Source organism: Delphinapterus leucas, chromosome 10 (assembly GCF_059928025.1).
Source record: "Delphinapterus leucas isolate spDelLeu-1000000601 "Yukka" chromosome 10, BTC_Dleu_Yukka2, whole genome shotgun sequence".
Classification (NCBI taxonomy): Eukaryota; Metazoa; Chordata; class Mammalia; order Artiodactyla; family Monodontidae; genus Delphinapterus; species Delphinapterus leucas.
Window position 1 is genome coordinate 61,812,940 of NC_143138.1, and position 19,248 is coordinate 61,832,187.

At 39.6% G+C, this 19,248-nt stretch overlaps 1 protein-coding gene across 1 annotated transcript in view; it reads left to right on the forward strand.

Moving 5' to 3' along the window:
• Positions 1-19,248, forward strand: part of SCN11A (sodium voltage-gated channel alpha subunit 11) — a 134,096-nt gene continuing 114,848 nt past the window's right edge. The window contains exon 1 of the mRNA XM_089919152.1: positions 1-34. The gene's annotated coding sequence lies outside the window, so the exon portion shown is untranslated. The remainder of the gene's footprint in view (positions 35-19,248) is intronic.

Below are 19,248 nucleotides of genomic sequence, written 5' to 3' on the forward strand. Positions count from 1 at the left end.
CAAGCCATTTACTGAAGGAAGTGAAGGTGACCAGGTATGTCTTTGAACCAAACCCCAGACTTACCATCATCGGGGGGAGACATGAATGTTTTCTGTTTCAATTGTTTAAGAGGAATTAATATGTTTTGAAAATTTGTTTAAAAGCACACAATCATGCAACGCCTTGGTTTGCAGCTACTACGGTCTGCTATTGCTTAATGCATTAATTTGGATATTTTAAAGATGAATTTTAAAAAGAATAAAATTTTAAGCCTCATGCAAGTAATGTGGAAGTGCTAAATAAACTTTGTAGAGCAAGCCTGTCATGATATCAACCAACTTCATGAAGAAATTGAGAAGCTGCATTATTTCCTTATAATTCTTTAATGATTCTCTAAAACAATGCTTCCTTAAAGAAATAGGGTGTTATGATATATAATAGACTACAAGATCATAATTAAATAAACATGCATAAGTGAAGCAATATTATATAAGTAAACATAGAGACTCCGAATGCTTAAGATGTTTATGTCAAAAGTTGTATGCTAGTTTATGTCTTGTCAGCAAATCCTCAGGTTTAAATACAGTCTTAGAAGGCTTTACTGAGTGACTCCTTATTCAACGTTAACTTATTTCTGAACACACTGGGAAAAAAGTATCCTTTAGTTCTTTTTACTTCTTTTTTTTTTTTTTACATCTTTATTGGAGTATAATTGCTTTACAATGGTGTGTTAGTTTCTGCTTTATAACAAAGTGAATCAGTTATACATATACATATGTTCCCATATCTCTTCCCTCTTGCGTCTCCCTCCCTCCCACCCTCCCTACCCCACCCCTCCAGGCAGTCACAAAGCACCGAGCTGATCTCCCTGTGCTATGCGGCTGCTTCCCACTAGCTATCTACCTTATGTTTGGTAGTGTATATATGTCCATGCCTCTCTCTAGCTTTGTTACAGCTTACCCTTCCCCCTCCCCATATCCTCAAGTCCATTCTCTACTAGGTCTGTGTCTTTATTCCTGTCTTACCCCTAGGTTCTTACACGCCAATATTAGGAAGAGAAGCCAGTTTCTTCCGTTCCAAAAATGTTTTGACCTTGTCTAGCTTTCCCACTGGAGGGCAGTAGAGAACCATCCAAGCCATCCCTGATTTTGAACCTCACTGGCTCTAATGTGTGACAAGGCAGACCTTAAAATCCTTGGTACTTATTTCCTACTGATAAAATGTCATAATCAAAGTACATTTTTAGAAAGCCTATTCAGTCCCATAAAAAACCATAATTGATTGCGGGAATAAAAGAAAATAAAGCAAAATGAATGCATTTATAAGTATTTACTAAGTGGACAAAAAAAATTAAACCTACATCACAAATGTACTTTAAAAATTTATTTATTTATTTATTTATTATTCTTGGCTGCGTCTGGTCTTCGTTGCGGCATGCGGGATCTTTTGTTGCGCTGCGGGGGCTCTTCGCTGCAGTGTGCGGGCTTAGTTCCCCTGCGGCATGTGGAATCTTAGTTCCGAGACCAGGGATCGAACCCGCGTCCCCTGCATGGGAAGGCAGATTCTTTGCCACTGGACCACCAGGGAAGTCCCACAAATGTACTTTTTTGTGGTGGAATTTTTGTACAGGAGCTGAACTGCCTGAGGCTTCCTAAAATACTAGTCCAAAAAAGTACAGTGTATGTGGATCTTACTCTAAAACTTTGACATATAATTATATCATATTAGCTTATTGAAATTATTTATAATTCTGAGTTCCCAGACAGCCAAAATGATGGAAAAGTCATCCTCAGTTATTATTAAGACTCCTCTGACTACTTTGATCCACCGTTAGGTCACTGACGAATGACCAGGAGTCATACAGGGAGGCACCAACAATCCTCAGGCCACAGTGGTTAGGGCTGAGGTGCCCAGTGTCCTTTGAAAGTGGCCAGGCCTCTGTTCTTTTCCTCCACTGGGACTGGGGGTTTTTGTTATAGCTGGAAATCCTAGTGCCTAGGGCCCCACCCTTCTGAGATATGCAGCCATCATTGACCAGGGTCTGTCACCAACTGGGATGCTTTCAACAGTGGTCACAGGTCTTTACTCTTTGTAGAACCTCTCTTCCTGCTTCTACTGACCTTTCTGCCCTACAAAGAGTATGGATTTTTTCCCCTGCACACCCTTTCCCACCTAGATTTGCAGCTTAAGCTCTTCAGTGAGCTTGGGCTTTCATTAAAGGCAAGACAAGAGGTAGTCTTTAAGCTTCAGGACCGCTATTACAAACCACTCCTGAGATCAGCAAGTACTGTGGACTGGCAACCATCAGCAGAAGGTGGGGGAAGGAGGGAAAACTGCTGCAAAAACAAAGTATCCTCGAATATCTCAACAAATTATCTTGCACAGAAGCTAGAACCCAAGACAATTATTTTCCTGGCAATCCCCCTATAGAAACCACAGGTATTCTTTATGCCTCCAAACACCTTTAAACTGCATTCAAAATTAGGGTTGTGAGTCTGGAAATCTTTCTTTGCTAATTTGTTGTACATGAATGCCTGCAGAAGCTTTTGAATGCTAAATGCTGTGGGAGGGCTAGTTTCCATGGTAACTCTTCAGTGAGTCTTTTTCTTGCACTTCAGTTAGATCCCATTGCTGAGCGGTTGTGAATGAGAAGGTAACAGCTCAGTCACTTCTGGAGGGCTGGAGAGTTGCAGCCTTTCTAGATGCAGCTATATTCTCAGTTCACTGAGTTGTACTACGCTTGTCTTGCCCGGTCTCTTCATGGTACCCCAGCACCACAATGGGAAAATATATTTGCAACACACATGACAAAGGGCCAATTTCCTTAATATACCAAGAGAGCATACAAGTTAATATGAAAAGTACCAAAACACAATGGAAAAAAAATGAACAAAGGACATAAATAGGCAGCTTACAGAAAAAGAAAATTAATGGCTTACATTGTATGAAAATGTGTTTAATCTCATGCATAATGAAGGAAATATATATTTAAATAAGATTCCATTTTTCACCTACCAGATTGGAAAAGCTCTAAAAATTTGATAATATACTGTGTTCAGAGAATGTGGAAAACCCATCATTTTGGAGACTCTTCGTGGGAGGGTAAATTGGTATAATCTCCTTGGAGGGTGATTTAGCAGTTGCTTTTCTAGAAATTCATCCTACAAGTGCAATTACATTTAACTTAAAAATACAGTAAAAGAATATTTATTGATGCATTGGTTTTTTTTATGTGGTTTTTTTTTTAACACCTTTATTGGGGTATAATCGCTTTACAATGGTGTGTTGGTTTCTGCTTTATAACAAAGTGAATCAGTTATACATATACATATGTTCCCATATCTCTTCCCTCTTGCGTCTCCCTCCCTCCCACCCTCCCTACCCCACCCCTCCAGGCAGTCACAAAGCACCGAGCTGATCTCCCTGTGCTATGCGGCTGCTTCCCACTAGCTATCTACGTTACGTTTGGTAGTGTATATATGTCCATGCCTCTCTCTCGCTTTGTCACAGCTCACCCTTCCCCCTCCCCATATCCTCAAGTCCGTTCTCCAGTAGGTCTGCGTCTTTATTCCTGTCTTACCCCTAGGTTCTTCATGACATTTTTTTTTTCTTAAATTCCATATATATGTGTTAGCATACAGTATTTGTCTTTCTCTTTCTGACTTACTTCACTCTGTGTGACAGACTCTACGTCCATCCACCTCATTACAAATAGCTCAATTTCGTTTCTTTTTATGGCTGAGTAATATTCCATTGTATATATGTGCCACATCTTCTTTATCCATTCATCCGATGATGGGCACTTAGGTTGTTTCCATCTCCGGGCTATTGTAAATAGAGCTGCAATGAACATTTTGGTACATGACTCCTTTTGAATTATGGTTTTCTCAAGGTATATGCCCAGTAGTGGGATTGCTGGGTCATATGGTAGTTCTATTTGTAGTTTTTTAAGGAACCTCCATACTGTTCTCCATAGTGGCTGAACCAATTCACATTCCCACCAGCAGTGCAAGAGTGTTCCCTTTTCTCCACACCCTCTCCAGCATTTATTGTTTCTAGATTTTTTGATGATGGCCATTCTGACTGGTGTGAGATGATATCTCATTGTAGTTTTGATTTGCATTTCTCTAATGATTAATGATGTTGAGCATTCTTTCATGTATTTGTTGGCAGTCTGTATATCTCCTTTGGAGAAATGTCTATTTAGGTCTTCTGCCCATTTTCGGATTGGGTTGTTTGTTTTTTTGTTATTGAGCTGCACGAGCTGCTTGTAAATTTTGGAGATTAATCCTTTGTCAGTTGCTTCATTTGCAAATATTTTCTCCCATTCTGAGGTTGTCTTTTGGTCTTGTTTATGGTTTCCTTTGCTGTGCAAAAGCTTTTAAGTTTCATTAGGTCCCATTTGTTTATTTTTGTTTTTATTTCCATTTTTCTAGGAGGTGGGTCAGAAAGGATCTTGCTGTGATTTATGTCATAGAGTGTTCTGCCTATGTTTTCCTCTAAGAGTTTGATAGTTTCTGGCCTTACATTTAGGTCTTTAATCCATTTTGAGCTTATTTTTGTGTATGGTGTTAGGGAGTGATCTAATCTCATACTTTTACATGTACCTGTCCAGTTTTCCCAGCACCACTTATTGAAGAGGCTGTCCTTTCTCCACTGTACATTCCTGCCTCCTTTATCAAAGATAAGGTGTCCATATGTGCGTGGGTTTATCTCTGGGCTTTCTATCCTGTTCCATTGATCTATCTTTCTGTTTTTGTGCCAGTACCATACTGTCTTGATTACTGTAGCTTTGTAGTATAGTCTGAAGTCAGGGAGCCTGATTCCTCCAGCTCCGTTTTTCGTTCTCAAGATTGCTTTGGCTATTCGGGGTCTTTGGTGTTTCTATACAAATTGTGAAATTTTTTGTTCTAGTTCTGTGAAAAATGCCAGTGGTAGTTTGATAGTGATTGCATTGAATCTATAGATTGCTTTGGGTAGTAGAGTCATTTTCACAATGTTGATTCTTCCAATCCACGAACATGGTATATCTCTCCATCTATTTCTATCATCTTTAATTTCTTTCATCAGTGTCTTATAACTTTCTGCATACAGGTGTTTTGTCTCCTTAGGTAGGTTTATTCCTAGATATTTTATTCTTTTTGTTGCAATGGTAAATGGGAGTGTTTTCCTGATTTCACTTTCAGATTTTTCATCATTAGTATATAGGAATGCCAGAGATTTCTGTGCATTAATTTTGTATCCTGCTACTTTACCAAATTCATTGATTAGCTCTAGTAGTTTTCTGGTAGCATCTTTAGGATTCTCTATGTGTAGTATCATGTCATCTGCAAACAGTGACAGCTTTACTTCTTCTTTTCCGATTTGGATTCCTTTTATTTCCTTCTCTTCTCTGATTGCTGTGGCTAAAACTTCCAAAATTATGTTGAAGAAGAGTGGTGAGAGTGGGCAACCTTGTCTTGTTCCTGATCTTAGTGGAAATGCTTTCAGTTTTTCACCATTGAGGATGATGTTGGCTGTGGGTTTGTCATATATGGCCTTTATTATGTTGAGGAAAGTTCCCTCTATGCCTACTTTCTGCAGGGTTTTTATCATAAATGGGTGTTGAATTTTGTCAAAAGCTTTCTCTGCATCTATTGAGATGATCATATGGTTTTAATCCTTCAACTTGTTAATATGGTTTATCACATTGATTGATTTGCATATATTGAAGAATCCTTGCATTCCTGGAATAAACCCCACTTGATCTTGGTGTATGATCCTTTTAATGTGCTGTTGGATTCTGTTTGCTAGTATTTTGTTGAGGATTTTTGCATCTATGTTCATCAGTGATACTGGCCTGTAGTTTTCTTTCTTTGTGACATCCTTGTCTGGTTTTGGTATCAAGGTGATGGTGGCCTCGTAGAATGAATTTGGGAGTGTTCCTCCCTCTGCTATATTTTGGAAGAGTTTGAGAAGGATAGGTGTTAGCTCTTCTCTAAATGTTTGATAGAATTTGCCTGTGAAGCCATCTGGTCCTGGGCTTTTGTTTGTTGGAAGATTTTTAATCACAGTCTCAATTTCATTACCTGTGATTGGTCTGTTCATATTTTCTATTTCTTCTTGATTCAGTCTTGGCAGGTTGTGCATTTCTAAGAATTTGTCCATTTCTTCCAGGTTGTCCATTTTATTGGCATAGAGTTGCTTGTAGTAGACTCTTAGGATCCTTGGTTTTTCTGTGGTGTCAGTTGTAATTTCTCCTTTTTCATTTCTAATTCTATTGATTTGAGTCTTCTCCCTTTTTTTCTTGATGAGTCTGGCTAATGGTTTATCTCTTTTGTTTATCTTCTCAAAGAACCAGCTTTTAGTTTTATTGATCTTTGCTATTGTTTCCTTCATTTCTTTTTCATTTTTTTCTGATCTGATTTTTATGATTTCTTTCCTTCTGCTAACTTTGGGGGGGGTTTGTTCTTCTTTCTCTAATTGCTTGAGGTGCAAGGTTAGGTTGTTTATTTGAGATGTTTCCTGTTTCTTAAGGTGGGCTTGTATTGCTATAAACTTCCCTCTTATAACTGCTTTTGCTGCATCCCATAAGTTTTGGGTCGTCGTGTCTCCATTGTCATTTGTTTCTAGGTATTTTTTCATTTCCTCTTTGATTTCTACAGTGATCACTTCGTTATTAAGTAGTGTATTGTTTAGCCTCCATGTGTTTGTATTTTTTACAGATCTTTTCCTGTAATTGATATCTAGTCTCATGGTGTTGTGATCGGAAAAGATACTTAATACAATTTCAATTTTCTTATATTTACCAAGGCTTGATTTGTGACCCAAGATATGATCTATCCTGGAGAATATTCCATGAGCACTTGAGAAAAATGTGTATTCTGTTGTTTTCGGGTGGAGTGTCCTATAAATATCAATTAAGTCCATCTTGTTTAATGTATCATTTAAAGCTTGTGTTTCCTTATTTATTTTCATTTTGGATGATCTGTCCATTGGTGAAAGTGGGATGTTAAAGTCCCCTACTATGAATGTGTTACTGTTGATTTCCCCTTTTATGGCTGCTAGTTTTTGCCTTATGTATTGAGGTGCTCCTATGTTGGGTGCATAAATATTTACAATTGTTATATCTTCTTCTTGGATCGATCCCTTGATCATTATGTAGTGTCCTTCTTTGTCTCGTCTAATAGCCTTATTTTAAAGTCTATTTTGTCTGATATGAGAATTGCTACTCCAGCTTTCTTTTGGTTTCCGTTTGCATGGAATATCTTTTTCCATCCCCTTACTTTCAGTCTGTATGTGTCTCTAGGTCTCAAGTGGGTCTCTTGTAGACAGCATATATATGGGTCTTGTTTTTGTATCCATTCAGCCAATCTGTGTCTTTTGGTGGGAGCATTTAGTCCATTTACATTTAAGGTAATTATCGATATGTATGTTCCTATTCCCATTTTCTTAATTGTTTTGGGTTCGTTATTATAGGTCTTTTCCTTCTCTTGTGTTTCTTGCCTAGAGAAGTTCCTTTAGCATTTGTTGTAAAGCTGGTTTGGTGGTGCTGAACTCTCTCAGCTTTTGCTTGTCTCTAAAGGTTTTAATTTCTCCATCAAATCTGAATGAGATCCTTGCTGGGTAGAGTAATCTTGGCTGCAGGTTTTTCTCCCTCATCACTTTCAGTATGTCCTGCCTCTCCCTTCTGGCTTGCAGAGTTTCTGCTGAGAGATCAGCTGTTAACCTTATGGGGATTCCCTTGTGTGTTATTTGTTGTTTTTCCCTTGCTGCTTTTAATATGCTTTCTTTGTATTTAATTTTTAATAGTTTGATTAATATGTGTCTTGGCGTATTTCTCCTTGGATTTATCCTGTATGGGACTCTCTGTGCTTCCTGGACTTGATTACCTATTTCCTTTCCCACATTAGGGAAGTTTTCAACTATAATCTCTTCAAATATTTTCTCAGTCCTTTTCTTTTTCTCTTCTTCTTCTGGAACCCCTATAATTCGAATGTTGGTGCGTTTAATGTTGTCCCAGAGGTCACTGAGACTGTCCTCAGTTCTTTTCATTCTTTTTTCTTTATTCTGCTCTGCAGTAGTTATTTCCACTATTTTATCTTCCAGGTCACTTATCCGTTCTTCTGCCTCAGTTATTCTGCTATTGATCCCATCTAGAGTATTTTTCATTTCATTTATTGTGTTGTTCATCGTTGTTTGTTTCATCTTTAGTTCTTCTACGTCCTTGTTAAATGTTTCTTGTATTTTGTCCATTCTATTTCCAAGATTTTGGATCATCTTTACTATCATTATTCTGAATTCTTTTTCAGGTAGACTGCCTATTTCCTCTTCATTTGTTAGGTCTGGTGGGTTTTTATCTTGCTCCTTCATCTGCGGTGTGTTTTTCTGTCTTCTCATTTTGCTTATCTTACTGTGTTTGGGGTCTCCTTTTTGCAGGCTGCAGGTTCGTAGTTCGCATTGTTTTTGGTGTCTGTCCCCAGTGGCTAAGGTTGGTTCAGTGGGTTGTGTAGGCTTCCTGGTGGAGGGGACTAGTGCCTGTGTTCTGGTGGATGAGGCTGGATCTTGTCTTTCTGGTGGGCAGGTCCACGTCTGGTGGTGTGTTTTGGGGTGTCTGTGGACTTATTATGATTTTAGGCAGCGTCTCTGCTAATGGGTGGGGTTGTGTTCCTGTTTTGCTAGTTGTTTGGCATAGGGTGTCCGGCACTGTAGCTTGCTGGTCATTGAATGAAGCTGGGTGCTGGCGTTGAGATGGAAATCTCTGGGAGATTTTCGCTGTTTGATATTATGTGGAGCTGGGAGGTCTCTTGTGGACCAGTGTCCTGAAATTGGCTCTCCCACCTCAGAGGGACAGCACTGACTCCTGGCTGCAGCACCAAGAGCCTTTCATCCACATGGCTCAGGATAAAAGGGAGAAAAAGTAGAGAGAAAGAATTAGTAGAAGTAGGAAGAAAGAAAGAAAGAAAGAGAGGAAGGAAGGAAGAAAGAAAGAAGGAAAGAAAGAAAGGGAGGGACGGTGGGAGGAAGGAAGGAAGGAAGGAAGGAGGGAAGGAAGGAAAAACGAAAGAAAGGAAGAAGATAAAGTAAAATAAAATAATGTAAAATATAATAAAGTTATTAAATTAAAAAATAATTAAGAAAAAAATTTAAAAAAAAACGGACGGAAAGAACCTTAGGACAAATGGTGGAAGCAAAGCTATACAGACAAAATCTCATACAGAAGCATACACATACACACTCAGAAAAAGAGGAAAAGGGGAAAAAAATCAAAGTCCACCTCCTCAATTTGGGATGATTCGTTGTCTATTCATGTATTGCACAGATGCAGGGTACATCAAGTTGATTGTGGAGCTTTAATCCGCTGCTTCTGAGGCTGCTGGGAGAGCTTTCCCTTTCTCTTCTTTGTTCTCACAGCTCCCAGGAGCTCAGCTTTAGATTTGGCCCCGCCTCTGCGTGTACGTCCCCGGAGGGCATCTGTTTTTCAGCTCAGACAGGACGGGGTTAAAGGAGCCGCTGCTTCGGGGGCTCTGGCTCACTCAGGCCGGGGGCAGGGAGGGGCGCGGAGTGCGAGGCAAGCCTGCGGCGGCAGAGGCTGGCGGGACGTTGCACCAGCCTGAGGCTCGCCGTGCGTTCTCTTGGGTAAGTTGTCCCTGGATCCTGGGAACCTGGCAGTGGCGGGCTGCACAGGCTCCCCGGAAGGGAGGTGTGGATAGTGACTTGTGCTCACACACAGGCTTCTTGGTGGCGGCAGCAGCAGCCTTAGCGTCTCCTGCCCGTCTCTGGGGTCCGCACTTTTAGCCGCGGCTCACGCCCGTCTCTGGAGCTCCTTTAAGCAGCGCTCTTAATCCCCTCTCCTTGTGCACCAGGAAACAAAGAGGGAAGAAAAAGTCTCTTGCCTCTTCGGCAGCTCCAGACCTTTTCCCGGACTCCCTCCCAGCTAGACATGGTGCACTAACCCCTTCAGGCTGTGTTCACGCTGCCAACCCCAGTCCTCTCCCTGCGCTCCAACCAAAGCCCGAGCCTCAGCTCGCAGCCCTGCCCGCCCCGGCGGGTGAGCAGACAAGCCTCTCGGGCTGGTGAGTGCCGTTCGGCACCGATCCTCTGTGGGGGAATCTCCCCGCTCTGCCCTACGCACCCCTGTTGCTGCGCTGTCCTCCACGGCTCCGAAGCTCCCCCCCTCCGCTACCTGCAGTCTCCGCCCGCGAAGGGGCTTCCTAGTGTGTGGAAACCTTTCCTCCTTCACAGCTCCCTTCCACTGGTGCAGGTCCCGTCCCTATTCTTTTGCCTCTGTTTTTTCTTTTTTTCTCCCAGGTACGTGGGAAGTTTCTTGCCTTTTGGGAGGTCTGAGGTCTTCTGCCAGCGTTCAGTAGGTGTTCTGTAGGAGTTGTTCCACACGTAGATGTATTTCTGGTGTATCTGTGGGGAGGAAGGTGATCTCCGCGTCTTACTCTTCCGCCATCTTCCCCTCGTCCTCTGATGCATTGTTGAAGCAAATGACTGGGACAGATTAACTGAGTTGATACATCCAGACAGTTATCCACACTGGACAATGAGAGACAGAAGTAAAGTTGGGTTTTCCTTAAATCCCAGAGTTGTATGGTCAGCCTATTTGTGAAACGCTGTTAAAGGATAATTCTTAAAAAAAAAAAATCATGACTCTCATGCAGATATAAAATGAACAAGTGTTAAAGATTTAATTTTGCTCACAATGAAGGACTGTTGTCAAACCTAAGTTTGTGTGCCCAGCGCACAGTGAGGCCAAACAAACCAAAACGTCGGCTTTTGGAACAGAGAAAGGTTTATTGCAAGGGCCAAGCAAGGAGTATGGGCTGCTTGTGCTCAAAAGACCCAAACTTCCCAATGGCTTTCAGGCAAGGGTTTTAAAAGATATTGTTAGGGGATAGGGTCGTGGGATGCCTCATCAGTTCCTGAACCTTCTTCTGATTGGTTGGTGGTGAGGTAACAGGGTGATGTATTAGGAATCTCAGCCTTCTGGTCCAACCAGTCTGGGGTCTAGTGCTTGTGGTCAGCATGTAGTCACCATCCTCCACCTGGGTGAGGGTCTCAGTTTCTGCAGAACAACTCAAAGATATGGATCAGATTGTTATCTATATTCCTTCAGGAGGAACCAGGAGTCCTGTGACTCTCTTTTCCTAATCATTAACGGCTTGAGCCAGCTTTTTGGAAAGTGGGGAAGGCCTGTGAGACTGAAGCCTTTTCCCCACAATCAAGAAACAGGGACATGGAAAGACTTTTATACTGAGGAGGGCTAGGCAGATGTCATAACTGGCTCAAAGGAGAAGCCAAGAAGCACAGATTCATGTGCAATAAAGGAAGGTTGAAATGGATGTGCAAATGAGGGCCAAACTGGTTTACTACCAGTGGGGGAGGTTGTCCCTGCACTTGACAGAATTGATTTACATGTCTATAGATAGGAGTTATTCTGCCTTGTTATCAGTTATCTATAATTTACAGAGTTGTAAAATAGCTCTCATAGAAACAGAATCAGTAATGCTGCAGGGTTGACCACAGTGTATAGTTTTCCATTTTCTGTACAAGATTAAAGTGATAAATGCTAGAAGTCTAACAGAATGTAAAATCCTTTGGTCCCAATTGTGTGTATGTGTGTGTGTGTATGACATTCAAGTATATATACCTGAATATGGCATTGGTGGTATAGTGGTGAGCATAGCTGCCTTCCAAGTATGTGTACATATGTACATATATGTGTTCACATACACATCGACTATTTCTTGATGGAGAGAGAGGAAATTGATAATTGTGTCTGACACTCCGCAGAGGGACTGAAAGTTGGGAATCTGAGTTGAAAGAGAAATCTATTTTTCAGTATACCTTTTTATACTACTTGATTTTTTTCTTTACTTTTGCCATGAACATTTTTTTCATGGCAAGGAAAAGGAAATCTTTCATAAACCTTAATGTGTCAAACAATAAAGCAATGAATTATAGAAATGAAGCATTGCAGAAAATACAAGGGGAAATGGAAAGAAATGCAATAGCCATGGAAAGGGAACCCTTAACAGACCTCTTTCAGGTCTTGGCAATTGAGCAGACTAAAAATAAGTAAGGATATAAAAAGCAGTTTTCAACATGGGCTGCCTATTAAGAACAATTAGGGAGCTTCCTTAGAAAAGCTTTTTTATTTCAAACATATGCAAGCGTAGACAGACTAATCTAATGAACCCACGTGACCCACACCACCCAACTTTGACAGTTACCAATTCATGGCCAACTTTCCTCACCCACTTTTTCCCCTTCTATATGATACTGAAGCAAATCCCAGAAATCATATCATTTAACCTACACACATTTCCTCCAATGAGTATCTCTAAAATATAAGGAATCTTTTTAAAAAATATAATGACAGTACCATTATCACTTTTTTAAAAAATTAAAAATTCATAGGTACAATATCATTATCCCACCTAAAAAATAGCAGTAATTCCTTAACTTCATCAAAGATTCAGTATTAAAATTCCCAATTGTTTTATAAAGGTCATTTTTACAAATAGTTTTGTTTGAATTAGGATTTGAATAAGGTCCACACGTTTTGAATAGTTGATGTGTCTCTCAATCCTTTTATTGTAATCTATACATTACCTGGGGAGCTTCTAGAAAATATTGTAGTCCAGGCTTCATCCTGACAATGTTGAATTTTCCCTGAGCCATGTGCTCCTGGAAAACAGGGACAGTTAAAGAAACACACACACACACACACGTGTGCGTGCACACACACAGCCTTTTTTGTGTTCTGGAAAAGACTGCAAAGAACCATCCTCTTCCATATGACTTAGGTAAGACTTACGTTTTCCCCCTTGTTTACCTATGACAAGACTAGACACAGACCCTTTAAGTTCCCATTCTTGGCCTCATAAATGATTAACTGAACTGCTTGTTCCCATTGACCAATCAGAACAAAATGCTTGTTAAACTTCGGTTAAGATTCTTTCCTCCAAGGTCCCTAAGCTTTAACCCACGCTCCATCTGAGCCAGCACACAGTCCTCCTTGTGAGCAAAAAAAGAATGAGGAGTGTAACTCACCATCCGGTTCTACAAAGGTTAAGTCACAACCCACTGCAGTCACCCACTGACAGTGCACAATGGGTCTTGAGGGGAATTCAGGATGAAAAAACAAAATGAGGCACTCTGTTCTTTGAATCGATGGGCCCCTAGATAGCTAAGATGCATATCTCAGAAAGTATTCCAGTGACCCCAGCTTCTTGCATCTTCCTGTACATGGAAAAGCATTAAAATCATTAACTTGATTAACTTTAATCTTTTTTTTTTTTTAGCATTAATCTTTTGCCAAGATGTATGCTTGAGTTGTGTATATGTCTTAGCCAAAAAATTCATAAAAATACCGTCTCCTCTCCTACCTCTTTGGAGCAGTTTACTCAGAGCTACTGAATGGCTGGCTCCCAGGCTATAGTCCTCAGTAAGACCCTGAAAAAAACTTAAACTCACAACTCTCATGTGCATTTTTGTTTAAGTCAACATCCTTAACAACCTCTCCTGAGAAAAGGCTGGCCTCAGGGTAAAACATTCTCTGATCTACTCCCATCAGGTCACTGTTGGGGCCCAGGGCAGACCACCCCAAAATACACCACAATGGCATATTGATTATTTTTTAATTAAAGTTACTTAAGAAATGGCCCATGCAAAAGGGACACTTTGAGCTTTCTTTCTGTCCACTGAAAACAGGAAATACATATCCCTATGAAAGTTTCCCCTCCCTGTAGAAAGGTAATTCTTATCACCAGAGATAGGGAATTCAGGACTGAGAAGCCTATGTAAGAAAACTTTGTTACTTCTTTACTAATTTACTACCCAAACCCAAACTATGCTTAAATTCCTTACTCATTAAGCACCCAAAGCCTAAGTTTCTTTGTTCTGTCAATTCCTCACAAATTTATTGTTTCTTTGTTTAAAAAATTTAAAAACTGCCTGCTTTGGCCACTTCTTAGGTCCCGTTTCTATGAAACCTTGGTGTGCACAAATTAAAATTGGTTTCTTTTTTTCCTATTAATCTTTGTGTCAACTTTATTATTAGTCCAAACACAGGAACTCAAGAGGGTAGAGGGGGAAATTCCCTCTCCCCAACATCACTCTTTTACCCCACTCCTCCGCACCTGGTTCTTTCTAGTCTTATTTACTCCTCCGTATAAAAGAAAACCTTTTTACCTAACCTTTGAGGTCTTATGGCCAGAGCCTCTCCCTATTGCAATAGCTCTACTCCCCTTAGTGCAAAGGTCCCTTCTGCCCCCCTTTGCAATAATCCTTTTGAATAAAATCTCTCCTTACTAAATCTGGATTTGGTTTTTTATTTGCCAATCTCCAGAAATATATTTTTCTCCAGTTGATTATAATATGAAATGAGATTTAAGAAGCACTCCTTAGAGGATGTGAATAATACAATTACTAGGATAATTTAATACATATGTATCTGTGTTAGTGTTCCTCCAAAAGGCAGATTCTGTGCAAGGTCTTGGTGCAGCTCGTTTATTTAGGAGGTCATCTCAGGAAGCACAAGAAAAAGCGCAGGGACGGTGAGACAGAAGGAGGAAAACCCCATCCAGGATTCATAAGAGAGTAGGTTTCCCTGTGGGTAACTGAAGCTCAGTTCCTCTGAGGATTCTCTGAGGAACATGTGAAATGTACCTTAGATTTGTTCTCTCCAGGGATGGAAAAGACAGGGTATTTATCCAATTTCTCCCATCCCTAACTAGTTAAGAATTATCTCTGAGGGTTTTAAGTCCCAAACCCTGGTGGGTACCTTCACGTAGAGAAGCAGGCGTGTATAGGTCCTTGAAGAGACTGTCAGCACACTGTCCCCTACAGCTGCAGGCAAATTCAGAGCAGGCCAAGGGGTTATGGAGCTAGGATCAACAGCATGTGCTGCCATATTGAATTTTATGCCCACAGAGAACATCTTTTTTTAATTCTTGCAAGTGCCACTTGAACAGCAAAAGTTGACCACAAAGGACCTTCTATAAATTCCCCCAAATATAAATTAACTAAGATTTGTTGAATAATTACTATGTGCTAAAGGTTTTACATGAATTATTGTAATTTAATTCTCAGGACAACCATCTGAGATAGGTATTATTATTATCTCAATTTTACAAGTGAAGAAATTGAGCCTTAGATTAAATACTCTGCCCAAGGTCATATAGCCAGAAAAAGAGCAGGAATTTAAACTCCAGCCTTCTGACTCAGGAATGAAAACTGTTAACTACTGTGGGATATGCTTCCCCACAGCCTTTAGTCATAATGTGGGAAACCACATGTTAATAATAACAATGGTGTAAATGATCCAACAATAATACTCCAACCATTTGGGGATTTAAAACATTCTTCTACAGAGAAAATGAAAGCAATGATAAGAAAAGTCCTATATGACAAAATTTATGAGTTATGGTTAAAGCTGTGATAAAAAGAATATTATAAATAAGAAAGAGTGATGTTACATGAATTAAACATTCTATTCAAAAGGTTAGAAAAAGAACAAATTAACCTTGGACAATGGAAGTAAGAAATTAATACAAATGATAACAGAGAGGACTTCCAATTCAGGCAAGAGTTCTTAGGACAGGCTTCCAAAGAGGAGAGAATTGCACTCAGAGAGAAACCCAGAGACCTGTGGGTTCTCCTCAAGTATTTGGGAGAATACTGATCAGGTGTGAGGAAATAGCTGCGGCCAGGGAAACAAGTATCCAAAAGGATAAGAGAGAACAGTGCCCAGTGCTCTGGGCTATTAATGCTGGAGTTTATTGTTGAGGTTTTCAAAGTGGAGGTCAAGAAAAAAATACTAAAACTTCTGCTTGTATTATGCATTTATTAGGGTCCCAGAGTGGGGTATCTAGGGTTTCATGGGTTCACTCTTCATTGGCTAATTTCAAGCATAAGAATGGGAATTGGGATGCAGGAAGGGAGAAGTGGGGTCACTCAAGTGGTCAGTTATCTAGGTTACCCAGGGCTTTCTGAAAGAGGGAACTTCATTGGTGGTGATAGCCTAATTCCTTATCTGGTTGTTTTGCCAGTAGCTGTGTCAGACAACTGGTAATATGCTTATTCAAGACATATATCTTTTGAAATGGATGCCTCAACAATCAAAAGCCTAATGTCAGGCACTTACACTACCATTCTGTGTTAGGTACAAGCACAAAGTCGTTTCAGAGAGTTAAGGATGGGTAGAAGGATGGGAGTGAATGCTGAGTAGCACAGGGGTACTATGCTGATCCTGTGCTTATTTATGCCTCGCTCTGGTTGACTGGGATTCCCCTCTGCAACCCGCATTTTCCAGACTCTCATGTCAGCTGGCTTCTGGCTGGGTTCAGCGTTACTAGGAATACGAAGAAAAAAGAAAGAAGCCAAAGAATCTCTTCCTCTCTGCTCTGGGCATCATCTCTGTCAGGGAGGGGCTGTGTCTCCTCTCTAGATCAGCTATGGCACATACAGACTTTTATGTATGTGAAAGATTATGTGTGTGCTAAGCCTTTGAAATGTGTCTCTGGACCACTATGTTTGCTATAGCTCCAGGAAAAGGATTAGGAAGACACTATTAATGATGCAGTCTATTAAATGTGGCTTTCTCTAAGTGGTCGCATTATTGATGACTTTTCCTCATTTGGTTATTTTTTTAAAAGGAAAACAATTATGCTCTCCCTCACCTCCATTAATGCTCTTTGATGAATAGTGCAAACTATCACCTGGTATTTATTTTCATGAGCCCCTAATTACAGCTAATCAAGCATTTACCTTGCATTTACAAGCTCTTGCTGCAGGTACATTTTTAGCCATCCTCAGTAAAGAAACATAATTGCAGTAGACCATAGAAATGAACATGAGAATAAGAGTCGAGTATCATCATTTATTACCTAGGCATACCTCCTTTTTTTCTAGCCACATAGAGATCAGGAAGAGAAAATAGCATCTAAAATAGAATTTATGGATCAGAGAAGTTGTTGGCAAGGAGTCTAAATAAAAACACCATGGCATTTTCATGTAAAGAAACTGTATCCAGTACACTGATTTTACTCAACAAATTGAATTATATATTATTTAATTGGTAAATCTCAAAGCTCAAATCAAATATTATTTTCTTTTCCAAAATGTTTTTATTTCTATTTCAAAGATAAAAAGAGTTTCCTTGTCTATATCAGTCTGACCTGCCTTTGCCGTTCAGAATATCGGTGGAACATACAACAATTTTTAGACTTATTTATAATCTTAGTGACCATCAAGTGCAGCCCTCTGCATTTAACATGAAATTGAGACCAAGTTACTTGGTTAGGTAAGTGGAGAAGCCAGAACCACAAACCACCCTCTTGACTCTACTTTCACTGCTTCGCATAAATATCAGTGGTTCTTAAATGAACAGTGCTTTTTCTTCAAACTACAGGTACCCTTCCTCAGCATTCCCGCCCTTGTGATTCTCTTATGTTCCCTTTCCCAGTTGAAAGCCAGCATTTTATAATATTCCATTTCTCAAATCAAAATGTAGAATCCCAAATTAACTATGATGGTGTTCTCTGATGTGTAAGATTAAGCTGCTATCTCTTATGAACAAATCAATCCCATTTTCCAGATTCTACTTTTTTTCCACAGAAAAATCGATATGCAAGGTATGGAAATAACTTGTCTATCTCCATGTCAGTCTTAAACAAATTAGATCATATCTGTATGATAGGGGCTAAATAATAAGATAACTTGAAAGATCTTTTCTTAATAAAATTTGTTTTTGTCTGTTCCTCTTCATTCATTTGCTTCCTAAAGGTTTATGTTCACACCCAGACTCTGTGATGGGCTCCAGGGGCACAGCTCCTGCTGTTAATGCTGGAGCTTATTGTTAGGGTTTTCAAAGTGGAGGTCAAGAAAAAAATACTAAAATTTCTACTTGTATTATCTTTTTTCTATTTTCAGTTTTTACCTTTATCAAAACTATACATGATTAGAGTTCAAAGGGTCAAATAGCTCTACCAAAACAACAGGGTCCTACTGTATAGCACAGGGAACTATATTCAGTATCCTGTAATAAACCACAATGGAAAAAAATATGTAAAAGGATATGTATATATATACATATATATATATACATATATATATAACTGAATCACTTTGCTGTACAGCAGAAATTAACACATTGTAAATCAACTGTACTTGAATGAGAACAAACAAACAAAAAACGCTAAATTCAGGAGGCTGATATAATTTGGGCAATTTGACATGATCATGGTATTTATTCATTCATTTAATAAAGGTATTTTTTTAAATTTTTTTGAATTTTATTTTTTTATACAGCAGGTCCTTATTAGTCATCAGTTTTATACACATCAGTGTATACATGTCAATCCTAATCTCCCAATTCATCACACCACCACCCTCACCCCCTGCCTATTTCCCCCCTTGGTGTCCATATGTTTGTTCTCTACATCTGTGTCTCAATTTCTGCCCTGCAAACCGGTTCATCTGTACCATTTTTCTAGGTTCCACATATATGCATTAATATACGATATTTGTTTTTCTCTTTCTGACTTACTTCACTGTGTATGACAGTCTCTAGATCCATCCACATCTCTACAAATGACCCAATTTCGTTCCTTTTTATGGCTGAGTAATATTCCATTGTATATACATACCACATCTTCTTTATCCATTCGTCTGCCGGTGGGCATTTAGGTTGCTTCCATGACCTGGCTATTGTAAATAGTGCTGCAATGAACATTGGGGTGCATGTGTCTTTTTGAATTACGCTTTTCTCTGGGTATATGCCCAGTAGTGGGATTGCTGGATCATATGGTAATCCTATTTTTACTTTTTTAAGGAACCTCCATACTGTTCTCCATAGTGGCTGTATCAATTTACATTCCTACCAACAGTGCAAGAGGGTTCCCTTTTCTCCACACTCTCTCCAGCATTTGTTGTTTGTAGATTTTCTGATGATGCCCATTCTAACTGGTGTGAGGTGATACCTCACTGTAGTTTGGATTTGCATTTCTCTAATAATTACTGATGTTGAGCAGCTTTTCATGTGCTTCTTGGCCATCTGTATGTCTTCTTTGGAGAAATGTCTATTTAGGTCTTCTGCCCATTTTTGGATTGTGTTGTTTGTTTTTTTAATATTGAGATGCATGAACTGTTTATATATTTTGGAGATTTATCCTTTGTCTGTTGATTCGTTTGCAAATATTTTCTCCCGTTCTGAGGGTTGTCTTTTTGTCCTGTTTATGGTTTCCTTTGCTGTGCAAAAGCTTTGAAGTTTCATTAGG